Source organism: Crocodylus siamensis, chromosome 11 (assembly GCF_052110815.1).
Source record: "Crocodylus siamensis isolate JL-2025a chromosome 11, ASM5211081v1, whole genome shotgun sequence".
Classification (NCBI taxonomy): Eukaryota; Metazoa; Chordata; order Crocodylia; family Crocodylidae; genus Crocodylus; species Crocodylus siamensis.
The window spans coordinates 36631595-36646725 of NC_143405.1; positions in this window are offsets into that span (position 1 = coordinate 36631595).

The following is a 15131-nucleotide window of genomic DNA, read 5'->3' on the forward strand; positions in this document are numbered from 1 at the left end:
CAGGGTTTCTTTCAAACTTGGCTGCAAAATATTCGCTTCCAAAATGGAGAGTAGTTGAGCTTTGTTTCCTGGTCTCAGGTTTCTATCTGTTGTAGCCAGTGATAGCAGTACAGTACAGAGTTCTTGCCTTAGGAGTTTTATTGACATCAATATCCCTGCCAGCATCCAGAGATACAAGTAGGTGTCTGAAAAGATCGTGATTGGCTCTGATAAGTGAGGTCTGTTGTTTGTGTTTTTCTGTTGCTAACTACTGTATATAGTATATAGGCTGAACCTCTGGACTGGAAACCAACATACACTTCACGTGCTGTGTCTTCAGTTGCTTCATATCTACCAAGAAAACACATCCCTATCTCAGATAATGCACATGGTCAAAAGCGGCAAACCAAGGCAACTTTTTGGCAAAAGACTCCAGATATAAGTCCCAGTTGCCCTCTCTGATAGCCCTTGTAAACCAGAGCAGAATGGAAACAAGATTCATGTATTGCCTCCAGAAGGTATATGTGAGATTGTTTTCCTGGGCTTTGTCAAACCCATCCAACAGTACTTTCGCTTTCTTAATTTTGGGGAGCAGATCGTGCATTACTGTTTCCAAAGCCTGGTCATCTGCACCATTGAATGCCTTGGCAAGTTCTTGAGCCTTATGCACAACTGAAGCATCTAGTTCCATGTGACTCATCAGCCCATTGTAGCATGGTAGACCATAGGATTCTCCATAGTGCCTCAATTGTGAGTTTGTGAGCATGTATCACTTGACTCCAGTGCTTACCCTTGAGAATGTCCTCAGCAGTGTTCTTGCCATAAACACCACTTTCTACTAAAATGTCCTTTAGGCCAGAATCAGCCACATACTGACCAAAGACCTTTGAGAAATTCATTTGAATGTGGCACCTGCCCAGCATTACCACCGGATTTTGCATTCATTCATCTTGTACCATTGCAGCATCTTTGCCTTACAGTATAACTGTTCATCAAATGTTACCACAGTGAATTTCTGACGCAAGGCAGATGTCATCTTTTGGCAATTCTTAATAACTGTCCAGATAGTGTCAAATTCATGGGCAGGCTCATTTATTATTGACACTGGACTGACAACTGTCCTGGGGGTATTCAGTTTGGCCATTAGCTAAATCCAGTCCAGCTGGGTACATGCTGATTGTCAGGATGCTGAAGTCTGGTGATGACCCATGCAATGTCCATAGCCTTTGCCTGTGACACCACCGTTGAAAATGTTGCCTTGTACCATTCAACTTGGCATTCAACTTGGACAGGTTCTTGAAATAATGCTTCTGTCTTATTCTTGTCAATATTGGACTGGAAAATGACTTGGAAGGTCATTAAGAATATCAACACATCAGCTAGTTTGATATTCCACATTCAGATCTAGTACTTCTTTGCCAGTGACACTTCTGCAGAAAGCAGCTGTTTGAGATGTATGGAAGGTCTCCTTCCCATCACTTGTCTCCTCAAAAATGTCTATGTTGCCATTAGCATATCAGATGTAGCCTGCAAGCAGATCATTTCTGAAATTCATTGGGACAATTGTGTTTCCATGTGCTGTATACTTTGCCAGTACAGCATTTGCTAAGGTAGTGCCAGCACACATGACTGTGTAATAACTCACACAGTGGCCTGCTGCATGCAAAAGTTGCACAAGCTGTGTAAACCTAGTTGCTTGATGGATTGCCAATCCAAGTCCCAGGTGCTTGCTTTGCCCATTTGTAGCCAAGAACACAGTGTCCTGGGCAATAGACAGTAATTGTGTGTGGTGCTCATCACTTGCACAGTCTTCATCCAAGTCATCTCCAGAGCATAGCAGTTGAAGAAACAAGTATAAAATCTCAGGTACTACACTTTTCTGAACTTTGTATGTTGATGCCTCCAATGAAATTATGTCCTGGGGAAGATTTGATGTCTGTTTTAATTTTCATGGAGCCATGGTACAAGCAGCTTAGCAGCTCGAGGTCCCTGTCTGCAGGATCTTGGAAAGGTTCCTCCATTAAAGTGTTAGATCCCCTCTCACTGCCTGACAGTTCTTGAGCCATTTGTCTGAGGGTCTGGACAGCACATCCAGTTGATTTTGCAGGGAATACCAGAAGTGATTCCTGTGGACTGAGTGACTGGACAAAGTCAACTTTATCACCTAGGAAGTTCCTCATTTTATTTCTGAACTTTTGCTTATCATCAGGGTCTCCTATTTCTTTGAAGATATTGAATTCACTATGGAGCAGAAGGGTGTACCTCTCACATAATGATGACATTGTATACATTTCACCTATCACCATCCCTCAGCCTCCTCCAAAACATTGTTGAAGCAAATATCAAACAGTTCGGTCTCAACCTCACCAATATCAACAGTCTTCTGATAATTTCTCAAAAACTCTGAGTAGGACTTCAGATGATATTTCCCTTGGAAAGCAATGAGATCACCTGCAGCAGAGTAAATGGCATCAGAGAGTAGCATCCTTCTTTGCAAAGTCCATAATCGTATTTGAAGTATTTAGCTACAAACTTCCCTCGATTTTTTTATGTCTTCTCCTCCTGACAAAAAAAAAAACCTTTTTCCCAAGAGATCACAGCAACTTCTAGACGAGTTATTGCTTTGTGGCTCCTGGGAACTTGATGCAAAATATGCATATGCAGCTGATGGTATCTATATGCGGTACTGGTATCTTTCTCATATTTGTTTTCCAGTCTCTTAATGTGGTCTGCATTTGTGAACTGGCCATAACGTGTTGTATGATAAAGAATATGTCATCCATCTGCTTCCAAGTTCACAGACTGTATTCCAGTCCAATCTGTCGATGAATCGATGATCCTTATATCTCTTCCGTTTTGATTCCAGGAGTTGATGCAGACCTTGTTCTGTTGCCTGATGTGCTTTCTCTTTTTTTCCCCCCTACCTTTACCCTGCTCCTCTTGGCATATAAAGCATTTGTGCCAATCAATTTCTACTTCTCTTCCCCTTCGCCTATGTAAGCCACTGGTTCCATCTTCAGTGTTCAACCTGAAAACATAGAATGAAGGCACATTATATTCTATGGATCTGCAATTATATTTCATTTTCCAGGGGAAAAAAACTTTGTTTAAAGAAAAACATTCTTAAGAAAAACACTAAAAACATGTTTTAAGAAAAAACACCAGGTGATGTATATTAATGTTAGAAAAACAGACTGTTGTAATTTATCTCAGTATTAATTCCGGCAGTGCAGAGATGGATTTTCTGGTCAAGGAAATGTTCCCCTTTAAAAAAAAAACTTTGCACAAACACCATTGCTAAGGCCTTTTCTGAGCTCTGTATCTAGACTATACTGTAAACAAGAGAATGTTGATTGGAAAGGGAAGATTCTGCCAGTAAAGGGAAAATATGTCAACTATAGGATTACAGTTAAATGGAAATGGTGAAGCAAGATGAAATGTAAAGTAGCCCTGAATACTTTGGGGAATGACAGGAGACTAGTTTGGTGCTCTCTACCTCTGTTTTTTTGTATGCTGGGGGGCTTTTCCCAAGGGGTCCTGCTAAATTATTTGGAAAAACAACCCATGTACAGCTTTGTGTTTCCCTACTGAGGCCTCAGGTGGCATTAGTATTTATTCCAACTATGTTACAAAAGTCTTTCAGCAAAGAAAGGAATAGAGACAATAATAAAATGGAAAGATATTAATGAGGTATTTTAGACGTTTTTGAACCCAATTAAAAGGTAAAGCCACACAACTAGAATTCATTAGAACACCTGTATATAGCTTTTTAGGTTATCTGGCATCCAGGGCATACAGCACAAAAAAAGCAGGAGTGTAACATTACCCAGTGCAACATGAAGACTATTTTGTACGACAGCTTCAGTTTACATTTTATGGTCATGCACTAGTTTTACAGTTGGTTTTCTGATGGCCCTGGAAGTTAGCCTTTTTATTGTGATGTTTAGTTTAGATTATATTCTATACTAAGCATAGCCAGACAATTCCATGTATATGGCTAAGGTATAAATCATTCCAGCAGTTTGAAATAAATTATATTCCTAAATTGGTTGCAGATCAAGAACTGCAAGCTGGAGAACTAGCTCAACTATGCACATTCTAGAGCTTCGATATCAATGACTTCACAGATTCATATCGAGCACAATGTAGAAGGGAAAACTATGCTAGGACATGATTTTCATATGAGTTAAAAATAATGATCTGCTTTAGGTAGTGTGTAGCAACACTAGTTGTTAGAACTGAGCAGCATTCAATTATAGAAGGGGTAGGAAAGATCCAGGTTTTCTGGTTAACAGTGTTTTGGTGATTTTTTTAAACGTCAGCACTTCTGGGGAAGTTGATGGGAACTTAAAACTTCACTGAGATTTTGTCCCAGATTTAACATAGTTCCTTTTTACTAATCTGAATTGGCCAAGTTTCCAGTTTAAGAACACTTTATGTGCACACTTTGCATTATGACATATCATTACCCATAATTATCTCCCAGTATGCCACTGGTCCTGTGCACGTAGACATGTAAGCCAAATAAAAATTTCACTTGAACAGATAATGTAGGATTCATTTGGGTATGCATAGCTGCTTTGCAAATGAAGTGGACCTTCACATTTGTCAAGATTGTGGAATGCAGGAGTGTGCATGAAAGAAGACCAGCGTTCTTCCCTATAATATAGAAGTTCATATGAAGTGAAGGAAGCTTTCTTGCCTTATTAATTGCACTTGCTGAACAACGTGGTGTGTTCTCCAGCACATAGTGGAAGGTTACTTAAGATTCTCGATTTAAAAAGACATGGAAAAATGGCAGCACAAAACAACAACTCCCCACAGACAAGGCAAAAAGCAAGGGAAGGTAGCACCCTGGAGACTAACTGGTTCAGAGAGGCATAAGTTTTTCTCAGGTGTTATAAATGGACTTGCAAAAACCAAGGATTTTAAATAGAAGGGAATTTAAGGAATAGGTGAAAGGAATACTGCTGGGAGAGGCAAAGACGGGTTGAGTCAGTCAACAGGGATAAACAAGGCAGTTGACCTATTGAGGAAAGTAGGCAGTTGCACCTGTCTGGCCTTGTGGAGGCACTGTCTTTCCGCTTTGGAGTGTGCATCCGGAGCAGGCCGCAGGGTGTGTTCTGGTAGCCTTTACATTGGGTCATGTTCAACCTGAAGGAGGCCCTAATACTCACGTGCCACAACTTGGTCTTTTTCTTCAGTGTTGGGGCCCCTCCTCATCGCTTCTTGTGGACTGGGCACTGCCCTTAGCGGGCGTTCTTGGGGCTTCACCTCCCCTACACTCCGGCCATGCACCAACCCTCAGGATGGCGCCAGATGTTGGATTGCCAGTTCACCCTTCTGATGTCTTCACCTGCCTCCTCTTCTCCCTGCTTGTCATCTAGCCTTTTCAGTGTGAGATGAGCACAGGACGTTGAACTGTCCTGGCCAAAATGCCAGGTCTTCCCTCACTATGCTGGTGCCTGCTGTGCTGTCCTGGCTTCTGGCCTGTGGAGGGCTGCCCTTGGCCCCTTCTCCCTGCTTTGGGGCCATGTAAAAACGCAAAACAATTTAAGTAGAGGAAAAAAGGAACAGTTGGAGTATGGGGCCTCAGCCCACCCCACTTACAGATCCGGCATCTGAAGCTCCAAGGTCCCTTGATGCGGTCCTTCTTGGCCTGGCTGCCCTGCTGGGCCAGTGTGATGCCTCTTTCAATAAATTCTGGACCCCTCTGTCAGGTCCTTGCCAGTGTCTTTCCCAAGCTGCTGACACAGCCTGTGTGCAGCCCGGGGGGCAGCCTTGCCTTCTGGTCCCAGTGGTGCTGCCTTCCTCTCCATTTCCCTACCACTGGCTTTTAAATCAGCCGGGCGGCAATTTTTAATGACATCATCGCCTGGCGCCATTTCCCAGATGGCAATAAAAGCAGCTGATGAACCACACCAGCGGTTCATCTCGGCACGGCTTGTTCGGCTCTGTTTTTCCTACAAAAGGTAAGTATGCCCTGCCTTCAGGGCTTTTCTCTTTCTTCCCTAGGCAAGTCAGCCCTGCCTCGGGTCCCGCTGTGAAAGGGTGTTCCAGGGCCCCCACCTGTCTCTCCCTGGGACAGCAGTTATAAAAGCTAGTCTAGATAAAGGGACAAGAATCAATAATGTCTGTTGAGACCGTATTTAACAATCCAGTCTGTGGATCATAGGATCATAAAAAAAGGGTAGGAAGGGACCTCAGGAGGTCATCTAGTCTAAGCCACTGCTCAAAGCAGGACCAGCTCCAACTAGATCATCCCAGCTAAGGCTTTGTTTAGCTAGGTCCAAAAAACCTCCAAAGATGGAGATTCCACAGTCTCTCTGGGTAACCTGTTCCAGTGTTTTACCACCCTCCTAATGAGAGAGTTTTTCCCAATATCTAACCTAAACTTCCCTTGCTGCAACTTGACCATTACTTCTTATTCTGTCATCTGCCACCACTGAGAACAGTCTAGCTCAAGGATGGCCAATTATTTGGGCCCATGAGTCACATAGAGAGTTTTGAGGAGCTGTCGCAGGCTGGCTAAGCACCCCCACCACTCCCAGCAAATGTTCATCAACCCCCCCCATGTGGGATGCACAGGAAGGAGCTTCAGCAGGTTCAGCCTCCAGCATGCCCTTCTACCCCAAGGCGAGGTTCAGCAAGAAGCCTTGACCCCTGTGGGAATTGGCCAGCTGCATCCACAACTGATGCTTGTGCCCACCTGGCTGCCCTGAGCCTGCACTGGGGCTGTCCTGTAGTTTCTCCCCACTGTCACCACCACCGCACCACCTCCAGGCCAACCCAGATCCACAGAACAATGGCAGGGAAGAGCCACAGGGTAGACCTTGTACGGGCTCCAGACAGCTGCAGTCAGAAGGGCCCCAGCAGCAGTGAGCATGCCCGCCGCCAGGTTCTGCTTTTGCTCTGCCCCCAGACCTAGCTGCCACCACTCATCATGGACAAGGCTGCCTCTCTGTCTCCCTCTTCCCCCACCTTCTCCCCCACCAACCATCCCACACCTATAGCATGTCCCTGCAACTTACACCAGCTCCCAGCCCACACACTCAAAGCAGCACCAGGTGGGCACCAGCATCAGCTGTGGATGCAGGTGGCAGGTTCCCACTGGGTATCATGGCATCCACCTTAGTATGCAGGTGATGCTGCTGCATCAGCTACAGTCCCAGGGAGTTACCCTGATCCCCACAGCTGTCAGTGCACACACAGCATCTTTCTGCCATCTTCCAGCATGTAGGCCAAGAGCTGTTGTAAGCTGCAAATGAGGCTGGGATGTGCTCACCCACCCAGAACAATGCAGCAGCCAGAGCCACCAGCTCTCTGCAGGCTGGATCATACAACTTTCCAGCTGCTAGATACAATCAGTTGGAGGGCCAAATCTGGCCCACAGGCTGCATATTGCCCAGGCCTGGTCTTGCTCCATTCTTTTTGTAACCACCCTTCAGGTAGTTGAAGGCTGTTATTAAATCCCACTTTAGTCTTCTCTTCTGCAAACTAAATAAGCCCAGGTCCCTCAGCCTCTCCTCAGAAGTCTTGTGCCCCAGCCCCTAAACCATTTTCACTATACTCCACTGAACTGTCTTCAATTTGTCCACATCCTTTCTGTATTGGGGCCCCAAAACTGGCCACAGTACTCCAGGTGTGGCCACACCAGTGCCAAATAGAGGGCAATAGACACTTCTCTTGATCTGCTGGCAATGCTTCTACTAATGCAGCTCAGTAGCCTTCTTGGCAACAAGAGCACACTGTTAGCTCATAATGCAGGTTACTGTCTACTGTAACACCCAGGTCCTTTACTACAGAGCTGTTGCTTTCTGCAGTTGGTCCCCAGCCTGTACCAATGCATGGGATTGTTACATCCTTGTTTGTACTTCTCCTTATTAAACCTCATGAGATTTAGTCCAATCCTCCAATTTATTGAGGTCTCTCTGAGTCCTACCCCTACCCTTCAGTGTATCTACTACTCCCTCCAGATTGTGGGGGGAGGGGAGAGTAGTAGATACACTGCAAACTTGCTGAGAGTGCACTTCATCCCATCTGACCAGTAATTGATGAACATATTGAATAAAACTGGTCTCAAAACCAACCCCTGGGATACTCCACCTGTTCCTGGCTGCCAATTAGACATTAAGCCAATAATTACTACCCTTTGAACCTGACAATTCAGCCAGTTTTCTGTCAACCTTATAGTCAATTAATCCAACCCAGACTTCCTTAGCCTGCTTGCAAGAATGTTGTGGGAGACCATATTGAGGTGGTTGAAGCACCTACATTGAACACCTTCAAGAACAAATTGGATACTTATCTTGCGGGGATCCTATGACCCCAGCTGACTTCCTGCCCTTTGAGCGGGAGGCTGGACTCAATGATCTTCCGAGGTCCCATCCAGCCCTAATGTCTATGAAATCTTTGAAAATCCTAGCTAAAGTCAAAGTATATCACCTCCACTACTCTTCCCATGTCCACTGAGCCAGTCATCTCATCATAGAAGGAAATCAGGTTGGACAGCCATGACATGCCCTTAGTGAACCCATGCTGACTGTACCTAATCACCTTCTTCTGCTCCAAGTGCTTAGAATTGATTCCTTGAGGACTTTTCTGGGTCCTGAGGTGAGGTGGACTAGTATGTAGTTCTTCAGATTTTCTTTCTTCCCTTTCTTAAAGATGGAAACTGTATTTGCCCCTCTTCAGTCATCCAGGACCTCTCCCAATTGCCATGATTTTTCAAAGATAATGGCCTGCAGCTCTGCAATCGCATCAGCCAACTCCCTCAGCACTCTCAGGTGCATCATGTCCGGCCCCATGGGCTTGTACACATCCAGCTTTTCTAAATAGTCCCTAACCTGTTCTTTTGCCACCGTTTGCTGCTCACCTCCTTCCCAAACAGTGCTGCTTGGTGCAGTAGTCTGGGAGCTGACTGTACCTGTGAAGACTGAGGTGAAAAAAGTATTGAGCACTTAAGCCTTTTCCTCATCACCTATCACTAGGTTGTCTCACCCGTTTAGTAAAGGACCTACGCTTTCCCTGATCTTCCTCTTTTTGCTGACATACTTGTAGAAACTCTTCTGTTACCCTTCATATCCCTTGCTAGCTGCAACTCCAACTGTGCTTTGGCCTTCCTGACTCCATCCCTGCATGCCTGAGCAATACTCTTAAACTCTTCCCTAGTTGTTTGTCCAAGTTTCCACTTCTTGTAAGCTTCTTTTTTGTGTTTTAGCTCACTGAAGCGTTCCCTGCTAAGCCAAGATGATCTTCTACCATACTTGTTAGTCTTCCTGTGCATCACGATAATTTGTTCCTGTGCGCTCAGTAAGGCTTCTTTAAAATGGTGTTTTGTTCCACAATTTCATGTTTCAAAGTTTTGTTATTTAAGGGCATGCTGAGGTTAGCGATGGTGTATTTCATGTTCAACAAAGTACCAGTTAGTCTCAAAGGTATTACCCTTCCCTGTCTTCTGCCTCAACTTCCAACTAACATAGATAACTTCTCCCTATTCATCCATAAGAAAAGTGAGGTTGTAAAGTGAAGCTCTCAGAAGTCACAAAATTACAAAACGGGATTTGCTATTTTAAAATTGTCTGTGTCTGCATCTGAATGTACATAGTCTTTAAATGCATAATAATAGGGTACTATTTTTCTGCAAGTTTTGTATAGGAGGTGGGGACTGCTGGAAAGAACAAATCACCAATGTAAAAAGCAAAAAATTTGGACTCAGAATATGGTGGTTCTATTGCTACCTCTACTTTAGATTTTCTGCGTGACCTTGGGCAACTCATCAAACATCTGCTTCTGTTCTTAGAAGGGTTCGTAGAGGGCTGGAAAGGACCTCAAGAGGTCATCTAGTCAAACTAGAAATTGAACCTGAAACGTTGAGGATTATAATATTTTTCAACCTCACACTATCCTTGATAATAAATTAAAGTTGATGCTGTGAAACTATCCAGATAAAACCAGAGAAGCCTCTGAAGAAAGAGCACTAATTTGAAAGTAAGGAGTAAATGAATACACTGAATAATGGTGTAAAAAGAAAATTTAAAGAGTTGTCTTATTCAATGAACACAGGCCCTGTGGTGCACTAAAGATGTTAAGCGCTACTTCGTGACTGCAGCATATATGTAACATTTGTCAGTTCTGGGCTTCAATCCTTTACCTTGCAACCTCAATGGTCTATTAATGTATGGCTGTTGGATACTGGTGTGCAGACTTCTAATAGTTTGTGCCCCTATAACAGGGACGGGCAAATATTTCGGGCAGAGGGCTGCTTACTTAGTTTTGGCAAGCTGTGGAGGGCCGCATTGGTAGCCCCGCCCCTTGACCAATGCCCTGCCCCCTGGTTGCCATCTTGTGACCAGAAGTCCGTCCCCCTAACCCCTGACCTTTGCCACCAGAAGTCCCTCCCCTTGCCCCCAGAAGTATTCCTTTCAGCAAGGGGTTTTGCTATCTCGGAACCAGAAAGATACCAGATTATATTCTAAAATGCAAACATCTACAGCAGGGGTTCTTAGCAGGTTGGCTGCCAGTCCGCAGCATTGTTGGTTGCCGGACTCAAAGTGGCCACAAACCAGCAAATTGTAGCCCCCCAGAGTCGGGCAGAAAGACCATGGCTCCTTCTGCAGAGCCCGTGCAGCACAGGGTTTGGTCCATCTAGTGGGGGTATTCTTACCTGTCTCTGGCCAGAAATTCCTGACGCAGTTGGCTGTGACTGCTGAGCCATGTTTTTCCAGGCTGCAGCATAAAAGCATTGGGAACCCCTGATCTACAGTATTCATTAATTTGATTTCAAAAAAATATTTTTGTCCCGATTTACCCGTGTTTGTGCAGCGTACATAGAGGTGATTGTACAACAGCTTAAAATGAAGTCTTACTCTTGTATGTTGTTGGGGATGGGTATAGGGTTGTGGGGGGCTGTGGGTATGTGGGGTGAGAGAGCCTGTGGGTTTGTGGGGTGTGGGTGAGTATGGTGTTTGTGGGGAGATGGGTGCCTGGGGTGTGTATGGGGATGTGGGATGTCTGTGTGTATGGCAGTGCGAGGAGGTGTGGGTGCATGTGTATGGTGGTGTGTGTGTGTGTGAGAGCCAGCCTATGAACACACACTCTGCCCCTGCCTACACATGCACACATGCATACACATACACGGTCCCTCCCTACCCCCCACACACAAATTGTCCCTGCCTGCATACACACATGTACACACACACACACACACACACACACACACACATACACACACCTCTGTACTGGCATGGCCTCATGCTCCCGGTTCAGGGATGCAGCCAGCAGACCAGGGTGCTGGAGCAGGGTGGAGTCAGGAAGGGGGTGAAATGGCTGGAGGTGGGCGGGGCTGGGCTGTTCAGTCCTGCTGAGGCTTCCCCTGGCTCCTGGTAGCTTTGACAGGCTGCTGGGGCAGATAAATATTAATTTTCTAAATTTTTTAGGTGCCCTGCAGACCGAATAGAACGGCCTGGCAGGCCAGGCCATATTTTGCCCACCCCTGCCCTATAATACCTTTTATCAGAGGACCTTATGAAGATGAACTTGTACTATCCTAAATTTACAAATAGGGCAAAAAAAGAGGTGAAAAGAGGGAGAATTTTCAAAGGTGCTTGACTTGTATAACCTTTCAGTAAGTTCAGCACCAACTTACTAATTGTACCTTTGAACATTATCAGCAAGGGATTGAAATCTACAGCTCCCGTCTCCCAGCCATAGGAGCAAACATTTTTTGTTACTTTTGTCAGGATTTGCCCAGACACCCTACCTTTTCCAGAAAGCACTGTGGAATCTATACTGACCACTGATTTACTTCTCATCTGAAAATCCCTTCTGTCAGTAGTACAGTATCCCTACTTCATGCTGTTGTTTTAATGTGCTTTTTTGAATGGAAATAGAAATGCATAATGAGTACTTAAAGAGAAGCATGTGCTTTGTGGAACTGGATCCTTAGATATGAAGTTGCAAGAAAATATAACCAATCATGTCAAGTCAGTACATCAGTTCATATTAGAGCACCTGAGACTTGCTCCTGCTGCAGTTACAGAAAACCTCCATTAGATGGCACCTGGACATAAACTGTGATTCAGATTAATCTTAGTTACAGTAATTAAATGTTCCTTAGAAGAATGTTCTCAATCCCTACAGTTCTTAAGAACTGAGTAAGAATCCCTTGAATTCAAAAACTTGTTTAACGCTGTCCCAACCATGCAGGTGGTCCATTAAAATATATGACCCAAAGAAATCCTTGCCTCTTACAAAATTCCTGGACCATCACTAACACAACAATTCTTAGTGCACTGAGGTTCTGTCCTTTCACTGCAAATGACTCAGGTACTGCATTTACCATCTTCATATGTCTTGAGGTGTGTGCTAGCTTATGCTTATGACAGCATCTGATGGTGGAAGCTCTCTGCTAACAAAAGCTTATGGAGAGGGTCCAGAGGAGGGCCACTCGCATGATCAGGGGGCAGCAGGGCAGGCCCTACAAGGACAGGCTAAGGGACCTGAACCTATTTAGGCTTCACAAGAGAAAGCTATGGGGGGATCTAGTGGCCTGTTACAAACCAGTCAGAGGGGACCAGCAGGCATTGGGGAAGTCCCTGTTCCCCCAAGCACTACCAGGAGTGACTAGGAATAAGTCACAAGCTGGCAGATGGTAGATTCAGGCTAGGTATCAGGAGGCGCTACTTCACTGTCAGGGCGGCTAGGGTCTGGAACCAACTTCCAAGAGAAGTGGTGCTGGCTCCTACCCTGGGGGTCTTTAAGAGGGGGCTAGACAATCACCTTGCTGGGGTCGTTTGACCCCCAGTACTCTTTCCTGCCATGGCAGGGGGTCAGACTTGATGATCTGCTCAGGTGCCTTCCGACCCTAGAAACTATGAAACTATACATCTCTGATTTAGTTAGTCTACAAGGTGCAAATTCAAGGTGCACCAATACATTGGTCCGATATCGGATCAGCACCGATATAAAGAAAATTGTCTGTATCGTAAATCAGCTTGACATGGCCAATAATGTGGCTGATAAATGGCCCATGCATGTGCACAGCCTCAGCAGAGCATGTAGGCAGCTTGGAGAGCTATGTGCAGCTGGTAAGTCTGTTGTGGCAGAAGGGAAGCGGGGAGGCAAAGGGGGTGGGAGGGGCAGATCAAGGCTCCTGTGGTAAGGGAGAGTGGGGCTGGAGTAGGCACTGCCCATCCAGAGCAGGACAGAGCATGTGACAGAGCCATAGCTCATCTGGGGGTACTGGGAGAGGGGGCTCCCACCACTGTGAGCAGCCCAGGAGGCTGCCCCCAGATCTGCATGGGGCAGGGCAGGCTGCCGCTGGGGCTGGGGTGGTGCCAGGCTCTTCTTGGCAGGGGCTGGAGTGGGTTGCACTTGGGGTGGGTGGTGGCACTAGGAGAAGGGGTTGGGGTGGCTGCAGCACCCCATAACCTCCTCCCAACACTGCCACCACCTGCCCCAAACAAGGTCTGGCCAAACCCCCTCCCGCCCCCCCCTCCCCCACCAGGAAGAGCCCAGCGCTGCCCTGGCCCCAGCCCGCAGTGGCAGCCCCACCCCCCCACCCACCCCATGCAGATCTGGGGGCACATGTCCCTCTGTACCCTAGGCCGCGTGCAGCAGCAGGAGCTGCTCCCCCCACCACACAGAAACATGCAGCAATTTGTTCACACAGTCCTCCGTCTAGGGACATATATGGTACACACACTCAATAATCTGAGCAAGCACCTTTAGCTTTGTCCATGATCCCTGCCCCCAGCATAATTATATGCTTACAGCTAAGGTCAAAGAAGCAGTTATCTCATAGACGAGATTTTCAGCTGGTGTACATTGACAAAGAATTCCACAGAGGCTCTCGCATAATATCGTTAAAAATTGATACTGTGCATGATTCAGTATCTGAGACTATTAACACCAGGTTCTTCAATGTTTCATCTATGAGCATTCTAAATCATGCATCACATGGTTTGCTTAGCAGGCTATATCTTGCCTAACTGTAAACACATGACAGGCTGAAAATGTCTGAATCTGTAGCATATTCATCCAGGTTCAAGGGCAACAGATCTGATCAGGGGTATGGAACAGCTGCCATGGGAGGAGTGACTGAAAAAGGTAGGACTCTTCAGTCTGGAAAAGAAAAGGCTGAGGGAGGGGCAGGGGTCAGCAGTTTTTTTGGGCAGAGTGCCAAACACACTTGCAACTTCAACTTTTAAAATGTTAGTGTGCCAGGACTGATGGCGGAAGAGCTGCAAGGGGCCCCATCCTCCTCCCCACTGTCCACCTGAGGTGCACCTGCTGCCAGCAGTGAGCTGGGCTGGGGCTCTGCAGACCCCAGTGCAGCTGCTTGCAGCCTCTAGGCTGCCTGCCACAGACGGTGGGGAAGCTGCAAGCAGCTGCACTGGGGTCCATGAAACCCCTACCCAGCTTGTTGCTGTGCATGTGTACTTTGGGGCAGATGGTGGGAAAGGGCCTGGGGCTGCAATGTCACAACAATCAGGCCACTCGCAGTTGCCCTGCCATATGCCTCAAGGCACGTGCCAAGCAAAATGCCTTCACATGCCATGTTCTGGCGTGCATGCCAGGGGTTGCCTAACCCTGTGATAGAGGTCTATAAAATCATGAAAAATGTGGATAAAGTGAACAGGGAACTGTTATTCATCGAGTCTCAGAATACCTGAACCAGGGAACATCCACTGAAATTAACAGGATATAGGTTTAAAATAAACAAGAGCATGTAGTCTAGTGGTTCCCAAAGAGAGTGCTGTGGGATCTCCCTAGGTGAGGAGGTAAATGCTTTCCTCTCCTGCATCTGCTCCAGCAGTGCCTGCATCTGCTCCTCAAAATTGCTGCCACTTCTGCTGCCTTCCCCACCCTCAGGCAGCCCCTTTGTTAGCCCCCCTCATGTTTCCAGAAGCACACTCTGCTGCAAGCAGGTGGATGGACAGGGACACAGAAGGAGCCCCGCTTTGCAGTCTGGCTCATTTTTCTACTTCTCCCATGTTCCTGGGGGTGCCGGTGTACGAGATCCTGTGGGAGCACCCTCAGCAGCAGAGGTTGCCTTTGCTCCCTGAGGTACAGACCAGGGTTCAGGAGGGGGCATATAGTGAAAAAAGTAGGGTACAGGCATTGGTTTATTTGCTTTAAGCTAATTTGCA